Here is a 9,621-nt window from a genome sequence, read left to right as displayed (position 1 = left end):
CAGTATTGTGGGTAACACGATATAAGTAATGTTGGTTACTGTAGTTCTAGACTAAATGTGAGCATTTATGAATGTTCTGTTAAAGTTGCTTATCAAATTTACCTGTAACTCATTACTTTCCATAAAAAGTAACTAAGTAATGCTATTTGTTACTTTTTAGGGAGTAGCGCCATAGGGGAGAGCGGGGCACATCTCTTTTTTACTGTCTCAGTTTGTGTAAATCCACTTGGTTCACACACATCTAGTACAATTATGTGGTTTTGTTTCATTAATACAGTGTATATTTTTTCATAATTCTTGAAAGAATGGAAGTGAAATGTGACAACATGCCCCATAGGTGGGGGACATTGTAATATGAGCAAATGACAGATTAAAATGTTACCTGATATAATCAAAAAAATAAAATACAATTATTAACTTTTTAAAATAAAATATTTTTTAATAATTAAAAATAAAATAATTTTTGAGTTTGACAAACACATCGCTAAACACAGTTATACAGCATAGTTCAAAACATAATAATGAATAATTTCTGAACATTGACTCTCAGTCATTATTCACCCTTCTCTTGTGGTTTCTCAAAATAATTAATGAAAGTATAGAATGTAATAGCGTAGCTCTAATAGGGGCTCATTGTTTCTCATCAGTGAGGAAAATAAGTATTTGAACACCCTGGTATTTTGCAAGTTCTCCCACTTGGAAATCATGGAGGGGTCTGAAATTGTCATCGTAGGTGCATGTGCACTGTGAGAGACATAATCTAAAAAAAATCCAAAAAAATCAAACTATATGATTTTTTAACTATTTATTTGTATGATACATCTGCAAATAAGTATTTGAACACCTGAGAAAATCAATGTTAATATTTGATACAGTAGCCTTTGTTTGCAATTACAGAGGTCAAATGTTTCTTGTAGTTTTTCACCAGGTTTGCACACACTGCAGGAGGGATTTTGGCCCACTCCTCCACACAGATCTTCTCTAGATCAGTCAGGTTTCTGGCCTGTCGCTGAGAAACACAGAGTTTGAGCTCCCTCCAAAGATTCTCTATTGGGTTTAGGTCTGGGGACTGGCTAGGCCACGCCAGAACCTTGATATGCTTCTTACAGAGCCACTCCTTGGTTATCCTGGCTGTGTGCTTCAGGTCATTGTCATGTTGGAAGACCCAGCCTCGACTCATCTTCAATGCTCTAACTGAGGAAAGGAGGTTGTTCCCCAAAATCTCGCAATGCATGGCCCCAGTCATCCTCTCCTTAATACAGTGCAGTCGCCCTGTCCCGTGTGCAGAAAAACACCCCCAAAGCATGATGCTACCACCCCCATGATTCACAGTAGGGATGGTGTTCTTGGGATGGTACTCATCACTCTTCTTCCTCCAAACACGTTTAGTGGAATTATGACCAAAAAGGAGAGACGGTGTTAACATTAAGTGACATGGCATCTGACGCACAGGAGCCAATGGCACATGTCGCGACACACGCAGTGGCACTTCCGGTTCTCATTGGCATATGTCAGTGGATAGTGAGATGTGTCACTGACACTGTCACGAAACGCTGACACTGGCAGTGACACTGAGTCGCGGAACATGTCGCTGTATGTGACACTCACTGGCAGATGAGCTGAACAACTATACTCACGTAATTGTGGCACAAAAGCCAAAATAAATATCCTATTTTTGTGACTTTTTTCCCCTCTTAAATAAATGTTAATCTAACTCGTTAAATTTAGTAATATGTGTTAGTTTGTGACAAGCAGTATCTGAGTGGCATGTGCCACTGAATGATTTATGCAATGCCAATATTGGTGCCAATGTTGTTGATCACGCAAACTGCACGTCCTAGAAAACACGTACAAACCATCATAAGTCACTACAAATATTGCATTAACAGTCGCATCCGTTACCGTAGTAAAGCTTTAATTTTGCATCATGCTGCACGCTCTCCTCTAGGTGTCAGTATAGCCAGCGCAAAGATACACCATAACTTAAGACAGTTGAGGAACATCAACGGGTGGTGTATTTGACATTTTGTTTGCATGACGGTAGCAAAAACAGTATCTGATAGTATCAGAGTCTGATATGTTAAGACAAATTTGTAAATACTTTATCAAATTTATTTTTTGCATACTTAGGCCTACTCAGTCATGGCTTTAATATTTCACAACTAATTATATTGGCATTGCATAAATCATTCAGTGGCACATGCCACTCAGATACTGCTTGTCACAAACTAACACATATTACTAAATTTAACAAGTTAGATTAACATTTATTTAAGAGGGGAAAAAAGTCACGAAAATAGGATATTTATTTTGGCTTTTGTGCCACAATTACGTGAGTATAGTTGTTCAGCTCATCTGCCAGTGAGTGTCACATACAGCGACATGTTCCGCGACTCAGTGTCACTGCCAGTGTCAGCGTTTCATGACAGTGTCAGTGACACATCTCACTATCCACTGACATATGCCAATGAGAACCGGAAGTGCCACTGCGTGTGTCGCGACATGTGCCATTGGCTCCTGTGCGTCAGATGCCATGTCACTTAATGTTAATACTGCTACTGCCAAAAAGTTGTTATTTTGGTCTAATCTGACCACATGACTTTCTCCCATGACTCCTCTGGATCATCCAAATGGTCAATGGCAAACTTAAGACGGGCCTGGACATGTGCTGGTTTAAGCAGGGGAACCTTCCATGCCATGCATGGTTTCAAACCATGACGTCTTAGTGTATTACCAGCAGTAACCTTGGAAACGGTGGTCCCAGCTCTTTTCAGGTCATTGACCAGCTCCTCCAGTGTAGTTCTGGGCTGGTTTCTCACCTTTCTCACCCCGTGATTTGAGATCTTGCATGGAGCCTCAGTCAGAGGGAGATTGAAAGTCATGTATAGCTTCTTCCATTTTCTAATGATTGCTCCAACAGTGGACTTTTTTTTTCACCAAGCTGCTTGGCAATTTCCCCGTAGCCCTTTCCAGCCTTGTGGAGGTGTAGAATTTTGTCTCTAGTGTCTTTGGACAGCTCTTTGGTCTTGGCCATGTTAGTTGTTGGATTCTTACTGATTGTATGGGGTGGACAGGTGTCTTTATGCAGCTAATGACCTCTTCTTCTTCTTCTTCTTCTTCAGTTTTGATTTGGCGAGTGGCAACTAACAATTTAGGTGCATTTCCGCCACCTACTGTACTGGAGTGTGGGCTAGAGATATATATATTTTTTTAAATATATATAATAAGAAATTCTATTTATTAATCCAGTTCCTTTCAGAAAAATAAATACTGCTTTATTTATCTGTTCTTTATTTAATATATTCTTTAGATTTAGCACACTCACCCCATGTTTCTCTAGCTCATCTTTTAATCTTCTTCTCATACTTAATACAATGACATAAAACAAGCTCCACTGACTCTTCCTCCATTCCACAATCACACATACCTGAGGGATGTTTTCTCAATTAATACATTGTTTTATTTAAGCCAGTATGTCCTAACCTCATCTTAGATATTATAATTTGCTCTCTAGATGTTCCTCCTGATGATTTCATATTACCTACTACTTGTTTTATCTTATACAAATGACGTCCTTTACTATCTTCATCCCATTGTTTTTGCCATGCATTCATAATATTTATACAAATTATTGCTTTAATTTCTGCTTTACTATATGATACCTCCATTATCCTGTCTTGCTTTAAAGCTTGCTTTGCTAAAGCATCTGCGATCTCATTCCCCTATGAGCTGGAATCCATATAAATCTAACTTGTATTTCTGTATGCTTTAATCTGTACAGAATTTCATATATTTCAAAAACAAAATCAGGTCTGTTAAGAGAAGATAAAGACTGCAAAGAAACCAATGCTGATAAGCTATCGGAGCATATTACTGCCATTTTAATATTATATTAATATTAATATTTAATATTATATTATGTTCTACCCATTGTAATGCCTTTAAAATAGCTATCACCTCAACTGAAAATACTGTTAAATGATCAGGTGCTCTTTCCCTAATATGCATATTCAATTCTGGAATAACAAATGCAAAGCCAGTATTTCCATTCTTAGGTTCCTTTGATTCATCAGTAAATATCACAATAAAAGACTTATACACTGTTCTCAATCTTTCTTCAACTATGTTTGCCCAATTTCCTTTCCATTTAAGTCTCTTAACTTCATTTTGTATATGCAAATGTAACATCAGAGCGGGAAACAACCAAGGCGGTGTCAATGGATAAGGAACTGTAGGACTATACTTTTTCCCTTCTAATCCCATTTCTTTTGCCAAAACATTTGATGACCAAACAAAACATTCACCCTTTGCTTTCATAGCTAACAACCTGAAACAGGTGCATCTAATTTAGGATAATAAGTGGAGGTGGCCATTTTAAAGGTAGACTAACAGGTCTTTAAACGTCAGAATTCTAGCTGATTAGACAGGTGTTCAAATACTTATTTGCAGCTGTATCATACAAATAAATAGTTAAAAAATCATACATTGTGATTTCTGGATTTTTTTTTTTTTTTTGATTATGTCTCACAGTGGACATGTTCAAGTTCAAGTTCAAGTTCAATTTTATTTATATAGCACATTTCCCACAGCCCCCAGGCTGACCAAAGTGCTTTACAGAAGGTCAAGAATAGCATACATACATAAAAATAAAACCAGAAGAGAGTAAAAAATAAAAAGCACAACTTTTAAAAGTCAAACACATCAGGGTAATCAGTACGCTAAAGTAAATAGAAAAGTTTTTAACAGTGACTTAAAAATAGACAGGGTAGGGGCCAGCCTGATCTTTAAAGGCAGGGTATTCCAGAGTTGTGGCCCTGCTACCGCAAATGCACGCTCACCTCTACGCTTCAGTCTAGCGCGTGGAACGACCAGCAAAGCATGATCACAAGAACGGAGTCTTCTGGAAGGAGTATAGGAGTGAAGGAGTTCTGATAGATAGACGTGAAGGGATTTATAGACGAAGAGGAGAATTTTAAAATCTATTCTCTGACAAATCGGCAGCCAATGAAGTGATCTAAGAATAGGAGTGACATGTTCATATTTACGACGCTTTAAAAGAAATCTGGCAGCAGCATTTTGGACAAGCTGAAGTCGTGCAATTTGAGATTTAGATATACCGCAATATAAAGAATTGCAGTAATCTAGACGCAATGTAACAAACGCATGAACAGCCATTTCTAGAGTTTTCGAGGAGAGAACGTTTTTAATTTTAGACAGAAGCGAAGCTGATAAAAACTAGATCCAATGACAGAGGAGATATGTCTGTCAAATTTTAAATGCTGCGGTCAAAAATAATACCTAGGTTCTGGACCCTTGTCGATCTAAAAGCGGATAAACTTTCTAGCTCAGGGCTTATATGCTGAGTGTTGTCATTGGGACTGAATACAATGACCTCAGTTTTGTCCTCGTTTAAGAAGAGGAAGTTTTGTGCTAGCCATAATTTAACCTCCTCTAAACAATGGAGAAGAGAGGTGATCGCAGTTGAATTATTTTTCTTGACAGGAAGATAGATTTGAGTGTCATCTGCGTAGAAATGAAAGTACACACCATGCTTTCTTAGAATATAGCCCAGAGGCAGCATGTACAGAGAAAATAAAGAGGGTGCTAAAATAGAGCCTTGAGGGAGGCCACAGGTCAGAGGGGTGGGGGAGGAGGAAAAATTGCCCAGTTTCACTGAAAATTTTCTGTCAGATAGGTAAGAATGAAACCATTTCAGAGCATTTGCTTTTAGGCCTACCCAGGACTCTAGTCTAGATAATAGTAAGGAGTGGTCTATGGTATCAAAAGCAGCCGACAGATCTAAGAGAATAAGAACCACAGAGTCCCCAGAGTCAGTGGAGATGTAGATGTCATTAACAACTCTCAGAAGGGCAGACTCAGTGCTGTGAGCGGATTTAAAACCAGACTGAAAAACCTCATAAATAGAATTAATAGACATAAAGTGTTGAAGTTGATTCAGCACAATTTTCTCTAAAACTTTTGAAATAAAAGGCAGAACAGAAATGGGACGAAAATTTTTTAGGACAGTGGGGTCCAGAGAAGACTTCTTGAGCAGAGGAGTGACTGTAGCGACTTTAAGGTCAGCAGGAACAGAACCCGTTAGGAGACACTTATTAACAAGAGATAGCAGACCAGACCCAATCGAATCAATAATCAATTTTAAAAATTTGGGGTGAATAATATCGCCAGGACAAAAGGAAGGTTTAATTTTGTCAATAACTTCCTTCAACTCCTGGAGATTGACGGGTTCAAAAGTGTCCAGAAATACATAGGCGGGTGACATGATTGGAGAATTAGCTAACGTTAAGGTGGGACGGACGTCAAGTCTTAAGTTTGTAATTTTGTCACTGAAGTATCTCAAGGAGTTTTCACAGAGTGCATCAGAAGCCACCGGTGGGGTGTTCACAGAAGGATTGGTAACAGATTGAATAATAGAAAACAGAACCTTAGGTTTAGAGTGATAAGTTTCAATTAATTTGGAGAAGTATGCAGCTTTAGCAGACTTGGCTGCAGCCTGGTATGATATAAGCGAGTCTCTGAACATTTGAAGAGAGATATGCAGCCTGTCTTGTTTCCATTTACGTTCTGCCTTCCTGCAGTTTTGTCTCAAAAGACGGGTAGCAGAGTTTTGCCACAGTATGGTTTTGGATTTCAGTTTGTGAGGCTTAAGTGGTGCAGTTGCATTTGCTACCTTAAGCCAGACAGAGTTCAGAAGGCTCAGATGTTGATCAGCATCCAAGTCAAGAAATGGTTGATCCAAATTTAATTGTGAGGAACAATACTCTTCAAAGCACAAGTTGAAATTTGTGCTAAACTGAGGAGAATAGAAACAAGAAAGATTAACAGTTGTACTAGAAGTAAGTGACAGCTCTGGAAGGGATAGTGTGAATAATATAGGCTTATGATCAGAAATTATAAAATCTGAGAGCACAACATCTGTCACATCAAACCCATATGATAGTACAAGGTCCAACATGCACCTACGATTTCAATTTCAGACCACTCCATGTAGTCATCATTAGCCTAGAAATCTAGACGCACCCTAGCAGCAGCAAATTTAATCTGCCCGCGAGTGTCGTCTAGCAACTCTCAATACCCTTCTGAGCTGTAAACGCCAAACTCTGGACGGGCCAATCACATCGTGTATAGAGTCGATGGGCGGGGCCATAATGACGACGGCCGAGTTGCGTTTGCGTGATTCTAGTAAACACAGAAACTGGCGAACGGCGGCGGTCTTTCGAATCAGCTTTGACCGCGACTCTGGAAGACTTGGAGTTAAGCTTTTCTCTGAGAAAAGAACAAAGAACGGCACTGAAGTCATTCTTAAAAAGGGAAGATGTGTTCTGAGTTTAGCCGACCGGATACGGCGAATGTTTAATCTGTCAACAAGCTCCGCTTCACCTTCGTTGCTCTGGTTGGTGTAGCGCTATCCTATCGCGTGCAGAGGGAGTTTGAAAGACAACCGTTTATCCGCCCCTCGGATTGAGCCGTCAATGGTGAGCTTCCAGACCAAACATCTTGATGTGGGTCTGGCTTATCAGGCTAAGTGATCATGGTAGTGATGGCCAAATGAGGCTTCCCTGAACCACTGAGGCTTTCCAGCCCATTGGTTCACCAAAAGGTTCATTTACCTGAAGCCTCATGAAACAGTGTGCTCCCTAGTGACACCTGCTGTGCAAAGCAATGCATCGCACACAAATCTATTCATCCTGAGCGGTCTATGATCCTGAGCAACCAAATTGTCATAGTGTGGGCACACCCTTTTTCTATTGCCTCTGTATTAATAAAGTATTTTATTCTGCTTGTATTAACCTATGCACACACAACTCACATAAACACACAACTTTGTGTTCAACTATTCAGTAGTTCTTTGGGTTAGTGATGACAGTGAATGCCCAGAATGATTGTAAATAAATTATTGTAATTGCAGTGCTTATGGGACTGGCATTGTGGAACAGCAAACTGCAACAGGGATGGGAAAAGCTTTCCCTAATACAGTCTAGTCTTATAATAATATTAATAATAATAATAAATTATTATGGCTTGTACGGCCCCTCATAGACAAAATTGAGGCAACGTGGGGGAGAGGATGCTGGTGTTGTCTGTTCGCCGCTTCTCCACCCACAAATCATGTTAATGTACTATTAGATTTAGATTTTATTTTATTTCCTTATGTTTGTGACTAGTCTAACAGTCAGAGCTACAATTGGGACTGTTGCTGATTGCTGGCAGCCACTGAGAAGTCGTTGTTTGTCGTTTCGCCGTTTTCAACCGCTTCTCTAATGTTTATGTTTGAATTGCTGCGGTTGGTTGTGGTTTGGAGGACATTTGATGTTGCTCGCCGCGGCTGCTAACTGGTGGTCTCCCTTGGGCTTAAGCTGCATGGTGGCTGAAGTTTGCACCAGGCTAGCGTCATCTGGGCCATCGTAATCGGCGTCCGGCATGATGTTGGGATGTTCCGCTTCTCGGCTGCGCCGCTGTTCCATCCTGCATTGCGGCCGTGGAGCGGCTTGGACTTCTGCGCCGACCCCGGTGTGTCCACAGAAGTACCCGGAAAAATGTTCTGCCTCCTGCATGGTGCTGCGGCGATCCCCATCATTTTAATCGTCATGAAGACCCATCATCTGGTCTTCAGCTGTCGTGCCTCAACGATGTCATCGGGACACTGCCGCTGGGAGAAATCTGAAACATGGAGTGGACCACAGTGTGCTGCGGAGCTAACAGAGACTTCCACCATCAGCTGTTTTCTGTTCACCATCAGCTCTATGTCTGTTCTGTTTCCTGTGTTGGTTGATTGTTTGTAGTATTCTATATTTTTACTTGTTATTCATTTTTAATGTTATTCCCCCCCCCCCCCCCCTCTGTTGCACTTTGAGATTCTTCGGAATGAAAAAGTGCATTATAAATAAAATCTATTATTATTATTATATATATTAGTAGTAGTGTTATTATATATATATATATATATATATATATATATATATATATATATATATATATATATATATATATATATATATATATATATATATATATATATATATATATATAATAACACTACTACTAATATATATGAGGGGCCGTACAAGCCATAATTCATTCTAGTACTCTCACACATACAATATAGGCTATATATATATATAAAAAATTACGTAGTATAAGTATTACAACTAGATATAGGCTAATTTATTCTAATAATCTACTGAACTATGTATAATTTACTCTAATAATCTAGTAAACTAAGTATAATGTAATATAATATATAATACAGCTATGATATATAATGATATCGCTACTACATACAACCAACACCTCAACACCAATGCAAATGCCTACTGCAAACCCCACAAAAGGCGCGAGGTTTCGAACCACTTTTATCCGAAAGCGATACTCAGAATGAAGCAATGACGTATTCAACAGAAAACGAGGCCTCGTTTGTCATCATCACATGATTTTCACGGAAACGATACAAGCCTCGAATCGGGGCTTCATCTGGAACGCCCCTTTTTGCTCGACACAAGCTCCGGAGCCTCGCTTCAGATGTCCCATCACTACCTCCATGATTTCCAAGTGGGAGAACTTGCAAAATACCAGGGTGTACAAATACTTATTTTCCTCACT

The sequence above is a fragment of the Pseudorasbora parva genome, chromosome 17, assembly GCF_024679245.1.
Source record: "Pseudorasbora parva isolate DD20220531a chromosome 17, ASM2467924v1, whole genome shotgun sequence".
In the NCBI taxonomy this organism is placed as follows: domain Eukaryota; kingdom Metazoa; phylum Chordata; class Actinopteri; order Cypriniformes; family Gobionidae; genus Pseudorasbora; species Pseudorasbora parva.
Note: the sequence above shows the minus strand (reverse complement) of the source record.